At 43.7% G+C, this 17,419-nt stretch overlaps 1 protein-coding gene across 28 annotated transcripts in view; it reads left to right on the plus strand.

Moving 5' to 3' along the window:
- Window positions 1–17,419, plus strand: part of MAGI1 (membrane associated guanylate kinase, WW and PDZ domain containing 1) — a 465,951-nt gene that overhangs the window by 149,469 nt on the left and 299,063 nt on the right. For 2 of the 28 annotated variants that reach the window (XM_088663304.1, XM_088663309.1), the window contains exon 2: window positions 179–305. The exons of the other annotated variants lie outside the window; for them this stretch is intronic. The gene's annotated coding sequence lies outside the window, so the exon portion shown is untranslated. The remainder of the gene's footprint in view (window positions 1–178; window positions 306–17,419) is intronic. 28 annotated transcript variants of the gene reach the window in all.

The raw sequence follows: 17,419 nt of genomic DNA on the forward strand, positions 1-17,419 counted from the left end.
AGTCGTTTTAATTAGAAGATGTGTGTGGATTTTTAACACTGTATAAAATAGTTGATGCAGACATCTTTCTGAGCTTGGCAGAAAGGGCTGATTTTGCATATGTTTTAATATAGTAAATGTGTTATTAATGTCTGTGGAGTAGAATGTAAATGTGCATTTCTTCTCTATGTCTTTGCAGGTAAGAAATTGCATTCCACTGAGCCAAGCTGCCTTTGGGACTTGACAGATGCTTCTTCTTTACTCTCATTTGTAAGCTGCCAAATCATGCAAAAATGTTCTAGCTCGCAAAATTAGGGACCCCACTTGTAAGTATTTCTTAAAAATAAAAATCCTCCTTGACATGGCAAACACTGTACTGGTGTGGATGTGATTTTTGAGTGGCATGGTCTGAAGTAAATGTTGAGTACCCATTGCCTCAGTGGGCATCTCTTGATAACACATGAAATTATAGCTATGGAGATGTCGATTTTTGACCTGTTGGTCCAGTATAAATCATGGCAGTAGTGTAATTTTGTTTGTCCCCTTTGCATTGCATTCTGTGCTCTAACTTTGGTGTATCTTCTTGGTGCAATGTAGACCGAGGTGCAGAACAAGCACCGGGAATTATTTTGTATCTTGGAGGTTATTGAAAGTTAGGCATTGCTGTCCATTAATTATGAGATAGTTGAGCTTGTCTTCAAGGTGGTAAATGAAAATCTGTCTTGCTCAGAGACTTAATTAAAATCAGGAGGTCAGGCAGAATGCACTGCAATTATTATCTGCAACCTAACGCAGTAAACCACATTCAGTGAGTGGGGCAGAAATATTGGCAGAATTGTGACGGAGCCAGCAGATCCACTCCTACCGGTACCCACCAAAGCAGCTTTTGGGGAGGATTGTTTCATACAAGCATAACTTTGAATTTCTTAATCAGTATTTGTAAAGTCCCACAACCATTATTGATTTGTCCCATTGATAGATTGTTGGTATAGAATCATGAGCCTGGTCCCAACCGAGAAACTGACTTAACGGCATCCCAGAATTACTTGGTAGTGGTAACACACACACACACACACACACACACACACACACACACACACACACACACACACACACACACACCTCCTTGGCTGGGTCTACTTCCTTGATTAGTAGTAGGCAGGCAGAGCTGTGTGTTAAATGCTGACAGCACTAAGGGCAATGGCAAAAGTGTCATCTATTTCTGGTAAAGTTCTGTAGGTTTCCATGTAATGTGTTTCACCCTACTCCCCCCCCTCTCAGAACCCAAAACAGCTGTTCATTATTACAGATATCTTAAGGGAGTGTTTGGTAAAATATAAACTGTGAGGAGATTGACAGGCCAGAGATGGAACAGGACCGTGCTGTGTTTCTTCTGGCAGAATTCAGCTAGATATTTTTGTGGGAAGGGAAGTGGGAAGCAGGTCAATGACATATCAATATTTCAATTGTTAGCGCAATTCCCTATGAAAAGAAGAGTGCAATTTCCTGTTAAAAGAATAATGCACATTGTATAGAATGTGGAAGGCCAAAAATTGCCTTCTAATTCAACTCACAGTGGTTATGAGGTTAAGATTAGCTGCTTTGATATTCTGTGGATAAGTGCCTGATGATTTAACACAAACACATGAAGAATCTTGCTGGATCAGATCAAAGGTCCTTCTAGTCCAGCTGGGTAAGAAGCCCACAAGCAGGATCTGAGAGCAACAGCTTTCTCGCCACTTGTGACCCCCAGCAACTGGTGCGACTCTGACAATGGGGATAGAATTATGCCTATTAGCTGTAGAGTACCTTATCCTCCAGAACTTGTCTAATCCCACTTGGTGGTCATCACTACCTCCTGGGGGAGTGAATTCCATAGTTTCCAAGCACTCTGTGAATAAGTAATTTCTTTTGTCTTTCCTGAGCATATAAAAATACAACACAAAGAGAATAGAAGATACTGTGGACTCTTTAGAAATAAATACTACTTGAGAAGTAATCCAGAAAGTTTCTTACAGGGATGTGGATTCTTAAGGCCCTCTAGATGTTGTCTAACCCCCAATCCCATCAGTGGTCAAAGATGATGAGAGTTTTGGTCCAGCAACATCATAGAGCCTCAGTTTCCCCATACCTAATTTATTGAGTTTGCACTTGACATCCTGTGAAGACTTCTCATGGAAGAGACTTGAAATGAAGTGATTATTGGCTTTGAAGAATAGTGGTGATATACTTGAAATATATCAGACAAAGTTACTGCTAAGTTCAGAGTTCTGGTTTTAGTGTATAAAGTCCTATACAGTTTTTGATCAGGATACCTGAAGGAAGATCTCACCCCTTACATACCCAGCCAATCACTTTGCTCTGCAGGTGAAGGACTTCTGCAGGTACCATCTCAGAGGTATCTTCAGAGGAACAAAGCTCTCCCTTTCTGCTGCTTATGTACTAGGCCACATCATTTTGTAGAGGCTTCCACTCTGGTCCCACAAGTTTGCAGCTTTAAGAATGTTATTCAAGCTATTCTCAAGTAGTTTACCTGTTCTCAGGTCCTTGGAAACAAATAGAATACCGCCAACTTGTAGCAACTTAATTTCACTTCAGGTGTGCGCTTCGATCAGAGGGGAATAGATGTATCAAAAATAATCTACCTGTTCATACGTCAAGTGCCCTGGGATATAATTTCAGTTGCTGATTTCTTTTCACATTGATTGATATCAGATGAATGTGGTACAGTGAACACTGGCATGGTAACTGTAGCTACATGGAGAGTTGGACATTTGTGTTGATGCGAAGGTGAATTGTACCATGTTGCTACAATAGACTGGGGAGAAGCTATAGTAGGCTTACCAGACGTCCCCGGTTCCTAGGGACAGTCCCCGATTCCCAGGGACAGTCCCCGAATTCACCAATCTGTCCCCGGACAAAATTCCTCCCCGGAATGTCCCCGGATTTTAATTAACGCCCCCTGATTTACCGTATGCCTGTGAACTTCCGGTGAGGAAACATGACTGTCTCTTTAAATTTTGCCGTTTTCTGCTGGCCCGTCTGGCTTGCGGCAGCGCAGCTACAGTGGGGTCTCAAGTAGGTGACCTTCCCTTTGTTATGAGGCTGCCTGTGTTTTTTATTTGCCACTAGGCTCCCAGTCCCTGTTTCGCATTCGTGGAGTGTGCATTCGTGGCCGCTTGTCTGCGGCGGGAGGGTAAGCCGAAATGGGTTCTCCACAGGCAGAGATTTAGGCAGCACTTGCTGAGGTTGGAGCTCGGCCTTGTCTTGGCCTGGGTGGTGTTTGGGCGGCTGCGGCAGCTGCTTGGTTTCATCATTGTGCTCCTTGACTTGCAAGCGGCGGCTCAGCTTGTCGGCCAGCTTGTCAGTGGCCATCACGGCCGAGAGGCGAGCAGGTGACAAGCTGATCCAGCCCGAGTGCGCCTCCTCCCGCTTGCTCCCCTCTAGCTTCTCCCCCGGACCCGCTGACTAGGTGTGCCACAGCCGGGTGGGCAGCCGCTGGACAATGCCTGCTCAGGAGACGCCCAGACAGGCGGGCAGGAAAGCAGCAGGATGAGGTGGTTTCTACTAATGCTTACTCCCAAGTAAGCCTGTAGGGGATCGCAGTGCAAGGAGGGAGAGGGGGGAGCACGGCTAGCGCATCAAGTAAGGACGGGACCCAGAGGAAGGCTGTGCAACAGCGGAGACCACAGAAGAGAATATATTACTTGTTTTTTTTATCAACCGTTACTCTCTCTTTTTAATTTTTTTTCTATATAACACACACACACACACACACACACAGTATCTGTTTGTTTGTTTGTTTGTTTGTTTGTTTAAAGTTTCCCCGGATTCCTTGAAAAAATCTGGTAATCTTAAGCTATAGCTCAGTGGTAGAGCATTTGCTTTACGCATATAAGGCAATAGGTGCAATTCCTCACATCTCCTGGCAGAGCTGGGAATGTCCTCTTCCTGAAACCATAGAGAGCTGCTGCCCAGTTAGTGGAGACAATACTTAGTTAGATGGCTCAATGCTCTGCCTCAGCTTAAGGTGTCATGGACTGGCTGGATGCAGAGGAATGGTGGGAGGCAACAACTGGGGAACCTCCCAAGGGAAGAAGGCTCAGAGCCAGGGGATTGGTGGTGGGATGACAATGTGTGGTCAGAGGGAGCAGACTGGGAGGAGGAGGTGTTGGAAACTGAAGGGGCAACAAGGTTTAGTGAGCAGGAAGAGGCTGGGGCAGAGAACAGTCCAGACTCAGAGGCAGGAGAGGAGGTGGGCCAGGAGACAGATACAAGGCAGCATGCGGAAGAATCCAGGGAGGCTCCCCCTCCTGCTGCAACAAGCTCTCTTCCCTCCAGGTCTCCCAGAACACGAAATGGAATGAAGAGGGTGGAGCACAGAGAGACAAGACAGCAAGGCCTTAGGCTGCTGAAAAAGGAATTGGGGGGGGGAGGCGTTTTAGAAGCGGTGGAAATCCAGGGGGCTTCAGTCCTCAAACTGCCTCATGGGGCAAGCCCCATTGGGAAGATCACTGGTGTGATCACTGCTTTGGTTTCTTTGAATGAAGAGGTAACTTCACTTGACACTGGCTATTTTATTACTGGCCTACTCCTGACTCTGGCTCCTGACATGAGGTAGCTTTATGTGTTACAAATGACTTTTAATTCTTCCCCACTCCCACTGCTGCACTATTTTGACGGACTAGTGCCTCTCCTTGTGACTACAGTTTTAATAGGATGAGTTTTGAAGTAGTTCGTCATGATAAAAATGATTATCTGCATCGGCCAACTCATAGATTAAATGAAGGGTTGAAATGAGCTGAAAGGCTCAGCAAATTGCAGCAAAACCATGGTCTCTTGACTTGCTCTTCTTCTTCTCTTTGTAGGATGTTCATATAAATCACAGCAGGATTTTTGTATTGTTCCTTTGCTCATAATAATCCGTGAACAAGCCATGCTATGTACAGTATGTGGGCTGCAATAGCCTTGAATTTCATTTGTCATATATAGGGGTTGGTATTTTAGAGACTCCAGACATGGGATAATCATTTCTGTACTGTGATTGTTTGAGGAAATTCTTCCTTACAAAGTAGTTCCCTCCATGACTACAAGAATGCCAGTTTAATATTTTGAAGGCGCCAGTAGTAGCATCCATAATAAATGGATCACTCCAGGGATGTGCAACTTAAAAGAATTATGAAACTTGTATTCTGAGTGAACTGAACTAGGTCAATTGGAATAATAATAATCATCACCTGGCCTTCACTCCAAGGTCCCAGGGCTGGTTACAACAATTAAAACACAATATTTGAAAAGCTTAGAAAAACTTTAAATTACTGAAATGAGGTGTGTCTATGCATCTCAGGTGTCAAAAGCCATTTGAGTAATGACATCTTTTTGCTAGTTCTACAGGGGGAACTCCTTGAGGTTATTCACGCTGGGCGGGGTGGGGGTGGGGAAGGTGACTAAGTGGAGGCTTGCTATTTTTCATGTCAGGTACTGGTAGGTATGGGAAGTTATGAGGTAATAAAGGTTTTGTGAGCAGCCTTGTTGTTATTGTTTAGTTGTTTAGTCGTGTCTGAATCTTCGTGACCCCATGGACCAGAGCTTGCCAGGCAGCCTTAGGCCCCCTTAAAGGTGAAGGGTGTGATCCCAAGACTTGCCTTGAGGAACGTGGTATTCACTGGCATGGTTAGGGAGTTACTACACCTGCCACTTGTGGTTTAGAAAGGAGAGAGCTTAACTACAGGCATCCCCAAACTGCGGCCCTCCAGATGTTTTGGCCCTCAACTCCCATGATCCCTAGCTAACAGGACCAGTGGTCAGGGAAGATGGGAATTGTAGTCCAAAACATCTGGAGGGCCAAAGTTTGGGGATGCCTGGCTTAACTATGATCCTGGGCCCAGATGACTCTGGGGAGGAGCAGAGTAAGTAGAAACTCCTCTCTTGGAGTTAGTATGTTGATGTGGTCTAGTAAGCCATAATTGGACTTACAATGACCTGCCAAACAGGACACCGTTTTCATGTATTCTTTAAGACTACCACTCTCTTGTTGAGTCAGATGTTCCCACGAGGAGGTGGAATGGAATGTAAAAGAGTAGGTATTTGACATTTCCCTTAGTGAATGCAAACAGGAAGGGGACACAACTGACTTTTATCTCAAGGAGGCCTTCCATAGTCTATACTTCAAGGGTTAGAAGTGTTGTTTAAAGTCAAGGTGAAGTGGTTGGGTGGCAGCTTACCAACCATGGCTGGGGCTTGTGAAGCCCAAACCAAAAGTGAGTGCAGAGACCACTGTTCAGTCTCATGCATCCGTTCTATATTCACATCCACCCACCCACCCACATTTAAGCCTGTTTATCTCCCATTATTCCCCCTCCCCACCCCATGGTAATTAGGCTTAGAAAAAAGGTCCCACCATCACTAATGGGAGCTTCTCCCACTGTCTCTAATTGCCGTGTGGGAGGCAGCAGCATATGGTGATGGGAACCTGCCAATTGCCTTCCTGTGCAATAAGTTAACTTTGGTCGAAAGGATCCATTTGTGTGAATCGCCTTATGCTGTGGGCTCCTTTTTCAATGTGACATTCAAAGCTAAAGCCCAGTTATTCTGTTGGAGCCAGTTAGTACTAATTTTGATCAGTCAATACATTTTTTCTATTTTTTATTGCTAGCCACTGTATCGGCAGATATAGACAAGCTGTCATCTGAACAGATGCTCAGAAAATATTTGGCAGTGTGGAACTTCCTGCATGTTAATGAATGAAATGTTTTTGCAGATATATGAAATATAATGGACAAACGTTTAGCCATGTTGGAGGTAGAACATGAGCGTGGGAGATTGATATGTGTAATAAAATGTGTGTATATGTGCATATGTTAAGTATTTGACTGTTTTATTTTAAGATTTGGTCTGTTATGATTGTGGAAAGGTTGGCTACATGGATTTGTGACAGTGATTCGGAAGTTGTTTCCATTACAATGATAATAGAATGAGCCAGCAATGTTACTTGAAGATGCTCACTGTAGATGCTCACTGTAGATTTATCTTAGCCTATAGGAAAATTGTCTCCCGTGTATGAGAAAATTTCTTAAAATCTACAAGTCTGTAATCCTATACCCACTTGCCTGACAGTATGCTCTGCTGGACTCAGAAGGACTTCTGTATACAGGACTGCATGGTGTGTAGCCCATCTGAGCTTCACTGAAGTTTCCAAAGAAGGAAAAAAAGGAAAGTCTGATGTGCTGTCTATTTAGAATGATAGTGATCACTTCTTGAACACTGTGTAGTTTTTGCATTCTTTCTGTCTATTGGTGTATTGTAAAGACCTAGACTTTGCAACTTGCTGCAAGAAGTTGCAACATTTAGAAGGCCATGAAGAAGTTTGAATACTTTTAACATTGACCAGTTGTGTGTGTGTGTGTGTGTGTGTGTGTGTGCGCGCACACACACACACACACACACACACACACAGTGGTGCCTCGCTAGACAAATGCCGTGTAAGACGAATTTTTCGCTTAACAAAGAGATTTTTCTAGTGGAGGTTGCCTCGCAAGACGAATTCGTTTTGCGAAAAATTCGTCTAGCGAATCGCGGTTTCCCATAGGAATGCATTGAAATTCAATTAATGTGTTCCTATGGGCAAAAAATAAATTTAAAAATTCAATGCATTCCTATGGGATTCGCTAGATGAATTTTTCATTATACGAATTGACCCGTGGAACGAATTAACTGTATGTGTGTGTGTGTGTGTGTGTATATATATATATATACACATACACACACACACACACACACACACACACACATATACATACATACATACATACATACATACATACATACATACATACATACATATACTGTATACTGTAATAGCAACCTCTTGTTCAAGCTAGGATTGGCACAATAGTACAGAACTTCTACAAAGGAGTTCACACAGGCAGTTTTTAAAGAATATGTTGTGTAGTTGTACCACATACATCTACATTTCTACTGATATCCCCCCCCCCCAAAAAAGAGTAGTAAAGTAACAGTCAACGTGAACCTGCCTACTCTGGCAGTTAGGCCCTCTAAAGCAGGCATCCCCAAACTGCGGCCCTCCAGATGTTTTGGCCTACAACTCCCATGATCCCTAGCTAAGACGACCAGTGGTCAGGAGTGATGGGAACTGTAGTCCAAAACATCTGGAGGGCCAAAGTTTGGGGATGCCTGCTCTAAAGCCTTGGATCCTTTAACTGGAGGGGGCGGGCAGATAGTGTCTGTGACACCATGCACAGAAAGCAGATAACTCTAGTAATCTGCTGTGGCCCTGCTTCCAGCCATCTCATTACGGTTAGGTTCCACATCCATAAGCCAGAGTTCCAGGTGAGATTAGAACACTGTTGAAGACTTGCTCGGCAGTTCTGAACTCAGCTAAGTCCTGTAGATTTCACATTTGTCCTGGAAACGTGCCAACTGTTCTCTGATGCTTCTTGCTGGTGGCCAGTTGACTCCTTGCTTTGTGGCTCACTAGCTCTCAGCCCAGCTGGAACTGGAGGAAATAAGTAGGAGACTACTCATTGCACAAGATTTACAGACACACATCTGGTTGTTAGCTCAGTTAGTTAGAGTGTGGTGCTGATAACACCAAGGTTGCAGGTTTGATCCCCATAAGGGACAGCTGCATATACCAGGCATATTCCTGCCTTGCAGGGGGTTGGACTACTAGATGATACTCAGGGTCCCTTCCAACTCTACTTTGGCTTCCCCTACTCAGTGGTGCTGTGGGTTAAACCACTGAGCCTAGGGCTTGCTGATCAGAAGGTTGGCAGTTCGAATCCCCGCAACGGGGTGAACTCGCGTTGCTTGGTCCCAGCTCCTGCCAACCTAGCAGTTCGAAAGCATGTCAAAGTGCAAGTAGATAAATAGGTACCGCTACAGCGGGAAGGTAAACGGCGTTTCCGTGTGCTGCTCTGGTTCGTCAGAAGCGGCTTTGTCATGCTGGCCACATGACCCGGAAGCCGTACGCCGGCTCCCTCGGCCAATAACACGAGATGAGCGCCGCAACCCCAGAGTCGGTCACGACTGGACCTAATGGTCAGGGGTCCCTTTACCTTTAGCTTTACTCAAGTGCATGTTGTGTTTGTGAAGATCAATTCTGGGGATTCTCCTCCAGTTGTGTTGATCTTGAACATGGGTAGGCAAATTAAGGCCTGGGGGGGCGGCGGGGCGGATCCAGCCCAATCACCTTCTAAATCTGGCCCATGGATGGTCCGGGAATCAGTGTGTTTTTACATAAGTAGAATGTGTGCTTTTATTTAAAATGCATCTCTGGGTTATTTGTGGGGCATAGGAATTCGTTCGATTCCCCCCCCCCAAATATAGTCCGGGCCCCCACAAGGTCTGAGGGACAGTGGACTGGCCCCCTGCTGAAAAAGTTTGCTGACCCCTGATTTGGAACAAAACTGTTGCAAACAAGTGGCAACCCATTAGCCTATTCATAAACATAGCTGTCACTAGGTTTTGAACCAAATTTATTAATTTGAAAGGGGGGAAATTGTGAGCCCAACTATGATTTCATTAAAGTTATTATTCTATATCCCCTATTCTTTGAACTGGGCCTTAGGATACCTATTGATATAATTAAATCACTACACAAATAAAACAGCAAAATCATATCTCAATAATATCTCCATAAAACCAATAGCTTTGTCAAATTAAACTTAACAAGATTAGTTCTAGAATGGAGATAATCTTCAGTTGTATCCTAGAGTAAATAATACTAAATTACAGTGAATGTGAAATAGGACACATAACTACTTGGCTTCTAACCAGTTTTTCTGAGCTGCAAATTGTCCTTTTATTCCATGGACAGAGAGTCCCTTTTAATGAATGAGTACAGTTAATGCCCAGTATTAGGCTGGCAGACACTTGGGGAGCCTATTATAATCTAATAATGTAACCAGATTATTATTAATCAACAACTGGATGCTACCAACACTGCCAACCAATAATACATTTTAAAAGCATTGTGCTTGGCCGGGAAGTAGAGAGTGGAAGCCAGTTTGGCTCTGGATTAACCAGAGGACAATGGTTGGGGATGCACTGATAATTTACAAGTGTTGGGAATTTTCTAGCATGACCTTTGTACGTGCTGAATTTGAGTGCACTTTGGGTCCATGTTCTGATGTATTTCTTCTCTTCCTCCCCTCCCTCATTTTCTGAGGATTTAAGCTTTTTGAACCATTGTTTTAGTCACCAATGGCCCACATTATGGTATATGGAGAATTAGATGAACTTAATTGACCTCAGTTCATCTGGCCCTGTGGGTTAAACCACAGAGTCTAGGGCTTGAAGATCAGAAGGTCGGCGGTTCGAATCCCTGCAACGGGGTGAGCTCCCGTTGCTCGGTCCCAGCTCCTGCCCACCTAGCAGTTCGAAAGCACATCAAAGTGCAAGTAGATAAATAGGGACCGCTCCGGCGGGAAGGTAAACGGCGTTTCCGTGCGCTGCTCTGGTTCACCAGAAGCAGCTTTGTCATGCTGGCCACATGACCCGGAAGCTGTCTGCGGACAAACGCCGGCTCCCTCGGCCTATAGAGCGAGATGAGCGCCGCAACCCCAGAGTTGGACACGACTGGACCTGATGGTCAGGGGCCCCTTTACCTTTACCTTTAATTGACCTCAGTATGACTGAAAGTCCTGGATGAGCCAAAGACTTCACCTCAGCTTCCTTCCTACACTACCATAGAGCATAACTATAATCTTGAGTTGTTCTTTGACAGTGACAGTAATCTTAGAAACCTGGAAATCTTTAAGGCAATGTAGAACGTGGGAGGCAGATGTGGGAGCTTCCATTTCTTCCAAATGATGGGTTTGGAGGATTGGAAATGAGAAGTTTGAATGTGACCACTGCATTGCAGCTTCAGTTTATCTCGTTGCCTTTTTTCCTACCGTATGTAAAAACTGTATCTTAAGAAATCAGCAAGGCAAATGCAGATTAGTGTTCTATCATTTTTTTCTGCATTTTAATGTTTTGTAATAATCTCAGCCAAAATGGAGCATAAAGGGACAGAACATAGCACTGATTTCTTTTTTAAAAAAGTGAACATTAGAATTAACATTAGCTCAAGGAACTTCTCCCTGCGGTAAAATGTGGGATTTATAGTTGGTGAGGGATGCATTGTAAGTATACATAAATTTTGCCATGTGCTATATAACATTGCATGTTCACTAATGAATAATGTGGGAGAAAGCCATTCCTTCTTAATCCAGGGACCAGGAATAAATTAACACATACTGCGCATTCAGTTCTGTATAGATTTTGTGGCATGGATTTTTGTCTAATATATCATGGATGTATTTTTTGTTTTCCAGTGGTCTTGTTAAGCATAATCTTCAGAGATTTCTCTTAGCCTCAAAGCAAGTCTCCCGCCTTGTGAGTTGTTTAGTTTGGCGTGTGCTGTTTTCAGAGAGATCAGTCAGACCAGCAGTAGAGTTTGTTTGCTCTTGTCGACTTTGATTACTGGCATGTTGCTCTATTTTAAGATCTTTTTATTATTATTCAAGGATTGATATGGCTACATAAAGGCAGCGGTTGCAATAAAGGTCAGTTCTTATGTAATATAACCTGCTTTTTCTCCTTCGTTGTTTATAATAATGCCATACAAATTTATAGGCACCCTGGAGATTTTTTAATTTCCTCATATAAGCAGCTGTTGTAGTCCAGTGGACTTGGGCAGTGAAGAGCTGGAATTAATTTATTGCATTTTCGTCCATCTTTCTTCCCAGGGAGCGCAGGGGCAGCATATATTATTTTCTCTCCCTGCTCCCGCCATTGTGCTCCCACAACAACCCTGTGAGGTAATTTAAAATAGTGATTGCCTCAAGCACACTTAGTGAGCGCCATGTCTGAATAGAGTTGTGGATGCCTGGAAGGTGGGGGGAATGAAAAAATGGGAAAAGAGCAGCAACCCAATTTTTTTGTTTCTTGTCTATTTGGGTTTTTTGGGGGGGGGATGATAAACAAAACAAAATGGGAAATCGATTCCCCCCCCTCCCCTCCTGAAGTCTTCACATCTGTATGTCTGAATTTCAGCTTGGGACTTTCAGCTATCTTAGCCTGACAAGCTCAGCTATTGCCCTACACTAGACTCTCAGACTTCTTAAATTATAGCTCATTGTCTTGTCATTGGAGCAATAGAGTGCATCACAGCCGCATCTGTAAACTAGAAAGCAGAGTGACTTGTCTAACAGGGTTATTGCAAAGATCGTGGAGTTGGATTCCTCTTTCTTTGGGGGGGGGGGATAGCAGTAGAACCCCGAAGCAGAAGGGAAGAGGGCATGTAGGGCACACACTCTAGACACACTTCCAGCAGCTAGTTCTAGGGCGCTACTGGTCCACACTGTGGTAGCCTAAATCTGTAGTTGCCAGAACCTGGATTTCAGTTGTGTGCCTGGGAACTTTACTGCTTTGACTGCTTCACCATTGAGGTGCTCTGGGCATCTGGGCTTCCAAGCAGCCAAAAAAACCCCTGCCACCTGCCACCTTGTTTGAAATGGTCTGGTGAACATGCTGATTTGGACACACTGCAACTGAGGAGCATTGCCAACACAGCATGCCAACTGTCGGTTGACCCCTGCCCACCTCTGGAACTCTTTAAGGAAGGGAGGAAGGCTCATCAGAGGGCAGCGGCACATTCAACATGGCGGCCAAAGATGTGGAAGCTTTATCTTGGCCCAGGGGTCAGCAAACCTTTTCAGCAGGGGGCCGGTCCACTGTCCCTCAGACCTTGTGGGGGGCCGGACTATATATTGGGGGAGGAAATGAGCGAATTCCTATGCCCCACAAATAACGCAGAGATGCATTTAAAATAAAAAGATACAGTCTACTCATGTAAAAACATGCTGATTCCCAGACCGTTCATGGGCTGGATTGAGAAGGCAATTGGGCCGGATCCGGCCCCCGGGCCTTAGTTTGCCTATCCACGATCTTGGCTGTTTTAACCTGAAAGAGGAGGAACATACAAATGGAGAATGGTCTCATATTTCTTTTGTTATTTCCGAATGCTTCATGCAAAATGAGATGTTGGGGTGCTGTTGATGCTTGTTCAGTCTTGGTGATCCCAGCAAATGGCTGGCCTCATCAGCCATTTAGTTATTTAGACAATTGGAATAATTTCAGGGAGGATCCCTGGATTAATTAGTCCGAGGTTGTACTGGGAGACAAGTGAAATTGCCTGTGATTTAATGGCCCACAGGATACATTCACAAGATCAATATAAATAAGTCTCCCCTCTGTGGCCCACTCTTAGAGGGTTTCATTTGAGTGATTTGCTTTATTAATTAAAAAGCAGGAAATTCAGGTATGAGAACATTTTGAATGCTATAGCTGTAATTCCAGAACAGTTCGAAATTATGCTCTTGCGTCATCTGCCTAATTTTCTTTTTTAAAAAAAAGTGAAGTCTGGTCAGCTTTTCGAGTTTCAGTCTCAAAGCTGCTGTGTAAATGTAGAAGCCGTTAGCATGAAAGGTAATTCCAAAGATGAATCCCACATGGAGAAAAAATAGCTAAGCTTTTGTGTGGAAATTGCAAGATAAAAACTGTTAAATGCCAAATCAACATCGCTGGAATCTCAGAAATTTACTTTTTCTTTTTGAAATGTTTTTAGTATGAAAAGTTTCCGGAGTATGAACAGAAAACGGAGCAAGCCTGTGTGTGTGTTGTTTTTCTTCAAGAGTCGTCTCTGTAAACGGAATTGCCATCTGCAATACATTTGAAGAAACAAAAATGGCACAGGCTTCGGGACAAACTCACCAGATTGTGACTCACAGGTTAGGGGACACTGGTGCAGTGGTTAGATGTTGGGCTAGGCCCAGGATCAGAGAGACCCAGATTCATATGCCATTTCAGCCATGAAACTCATTGGGTGACCTTGGGCAGTCACTGTCTGTCAGCCTTACTGACTTCATGGGATTTTTAAATGGAGGCAGGTGTGATACACTGCCTTGAGCTTCTTGAAAGGAAGGTGGGCTACAAATGCAGTAAATTAAATAAATGAATTTTGGTTTGATCCCAATAAAGGCGCTGCATGACTGAATTGTCTTTTTAGATTTGCTTCCCTGGTTCTTCAAACTGCAGGAATATCAGAGCGGCTCACAAGAAAATTGAAATCCATAATAAGAAAACAAAGAAAACGCAATAATAACAAATGAAATAGCGCAGCAAAAAACATATCTAGCAAGAGTTAAAATCTAAAGGGCTGTGGTGGGATGAAAATGTTTCATCTACACACACACACACACACACACACACACACACACAGCACCATGTTGTCACAAGTTTTACATAGGCAAAGCCACTAGGGAGATAATTTCCAAGGGAACTACTGAAAGGGCCAGAACCTCCCATTAATAAATAAATAAATCACTGTATAGTATTTGTTGCTGCCCCATACAAAAACGCATCAGCAGTGTGCTATCACTTCATTCAGGCTTCATGACAAACCATGGTTTATGTTAACCATGTTTCGAGCCACACATGTAATCCATGATCTGGTTGACATGCAACACTAAGCCAAACAATAGTTTAGCGTGAACAGGCAGACATGCTGGTGCACGTTTAGATAATCGTTTCTTCTTCGCCCCTCCTCTGGTCTTCTTGCTGCTGACCAGGAACCCAAACCATGGTTTAGCTTAGCATTCATGCAAACCTGGGCTCATGGTTTGGTTTGGGAGAGACAAACCACAAGCCAAGATTTGTACTCAATGCTTAGCCCAAACCAAGGCCTAGCTCTCTGTAGTGTGGTAGCAGCAGGAACAGGGGAGTAACGAAGCTGCAGTAATCTTCTAAATGTGCTATGCACATTTGTTTATTCACAATAAGCCATAGTTTGGCTGAATGTTATGTGTGAACTGAGCCGCTGTGAAGGGTGGGATACACATTTCTATAATATATAGTAATAAATAGTCATGGTTCCAGACACAGGTAGGTAGCCATGTTGGTCTGCCGTAGAAACAAAATATAAAAATTCCTTCTAGTAGCACCTTAGAGACCAACTAAGTTTGTCATTGGTATGAGCTTTCGTGTGCATGCACACTTCTTCTTCCAGACAATCAGGCATACAATGGTTTAGTCCCACTTGTCTGTTTTCACTGTATATTTCAATACACCCATTTAAGTCCATTGGCCTCTGGAGGTCAAGAAACAGCTTAGTGTGCATGCACACGAAAGCTCATACCTATGACAAACTTAGTTGGTCTCTAAGGTGCTACTGGAAGGATTTTTTTTATTTAGCTTTGGCGACAGTTTTTCTATTTAGACACCCCACCATGGTTAGCAGAAACTGTACCATCCAAGTCTACAGCAAAATGGGTTCTGATTCTGATTTGCAGGAATTGCAAACAGTGGCTTGTCTAAATACTACACTTAAATCCCTTAACCATGTTTTGATGTCTGAATTGCAGCGCTGTGCATTTGATGTCTGTATTAAAGCGTTGGGTTCTTGCAAAAAGGTTGCGAAATGATTATAGAACTGTAATAGCATTTCCTAAACGTATATGCATTGTTTCCAGTCCAGAAGCGTTCTCATTTTATACTTGGAGATATTCTTACCCAAGCACCCGGTGGGTGGCAGTGTACTTGCTTTGGACGAATGAGTACGTTGATTCTTCTTCTTTCCCTCTCTCTCTCTCCACCCCCCCTGCATTATTATTCTGAAGCTAGTTTCCATGGTAATCACTGCAGCTTTGATGCTTGTGGGGAAAGGAGGAGGGTGATAGTTCATTAAAACCAGAGCTGAAAGAAGCATGCAGCTACCTGAAGAGTAGCCTCCATTAAGCAGCTTTTTTTTTTAACTTCCCAGAATCTCTCTTGAAGAAAGAAATGATGAAAATCCTTTTAAGGGTGGTGGATCAATAGTGGAAGAGGGGGGGGGGGGGAAAATACAGAAATGATTCTGTTTATCTTAGTGTGTCATGATCCACTGTCTTTCTCCGGAGCTAACACCGCTTGGAAAAGAGACTGAGGTGGTTTTTTTTAGAGCTAAATATGTATGTGTGTATGCGTTTTTAATTAGGAACTAATTATTTATTAGAAAACTCTGGAAGATCCATGGCAAGAATGTAGACTGGTTATAACAGAATATCAAAACACTTATTTTTCGGTCCAACTTAGCTTTACACCCGAGTCCTTGAGCTCATGATGCAGCAGGAAAATATTGCCTGAAAACAGGGTACATAATTGCCTGGTTCAAATGTCACATGAAACCAAACTATGACTTCATGGGAATGCCCAGAGAGGGGTTCGCAGCTGCTTTCCCCCTCCCCAGTCCTTTTTGCGGTTGTGCTGAGCTCAGCCACGCGTTGGTTTCCTGCGTTGTCTGAACCGGGGCGCATGGTTAATATCTCCTTGCCCTAACCACAAGCTGTAACGAAGGGAAAAAAAACATTGGCTACAATTTGTGGTTAGCGAGGAGACAGCTTAACCTCGAGCCTGGGTTCAGACAATATGCATAGCTAAACCTTGGCTTAGTATGGTGCGGCACAGCAGCAAGAATAAGGAAGAGCAAAGCAGGTACGAGGCCTCAGGTGTGGAGTTTGCACCGGGCCCACTAAACTGTGGTTTGGCTTCATATGATGTGAAGCAGGCCATTCACCGAATTAAAGTGCTTCAAAAGTTGACCTCCCGAATGTTGTTAGATTCCCAAATCCCATCAGCCCCAGCTAATGTGACCAATGGTGAGGGAGGATGTCGGACCCCAATATCATGTGACGAGGCATACATTTCCAATTCCTGATCTAAATCATGGTGTGGATGATTCAATGAGCTGTGTCACTCATCCTTTTCTTCTTGAGCATTTGGAAACAACTTCAAAACAACAGCTTTGAAGCACTTTGATTCACGTCACATGAATCCAAACTAAGCCTGTCTATGCTGCACTGGGTATTTATGCCATGAATTACAGTAGTAGAAAGTAGTAGTAGTAGTAGAAAGTGGAAACTATAGATTACACTTTATGGTGGTGGTTCATCCAAGCGGAATCGACGTCTAGCGGATAGCATGGCATGCTCCTGAACCAAACCGGTGGCAATGAAAAATAAGCTGCTTTATTTTCTCTATAGCCCCTGGAGGGTTCTCAACTTGCAGGATACTCCACTTGGGAAATCATCGCATGCACTGATGTTACAGTACCGTTTTCTGTGCAATTTTGAAAACGCTCTGTAGTGCAATACATACCAGGCAGACTAGGGAGCTATGCAACTGGACCCTTTTAAATCATTATAAGGTTAAGTAGTAGGACAGTCTCAAACAGTTTTAGGGGAGAGAGCAAGAGAGAATGTACAATGTGTGTGGGGGGGATTGGAGTGGCCCTACTTACCAATGAGATGCAGGCCCCAACAGATTATTCCCAAGATAATGCAGCCCCATTTTTTTAAAAAAAACAAGTTTGCCACCCCCATTCTACTGACAGTCCATG

This window comes from Zootoca vivipara, chromosome 2, assembly GCF_965207765.1.
Source record: "Zootoca vivipara chromosome 2, rZooViv2.hap1.1, whole genome shotgun sequence".
Taxonomy (NCBI): domain Eukaryota; kingdom Metazoa; phylum Chordata; class Lepidosauria; order Squamata; family Lacertidae; genus Zootoca; species Zootoca vivipara.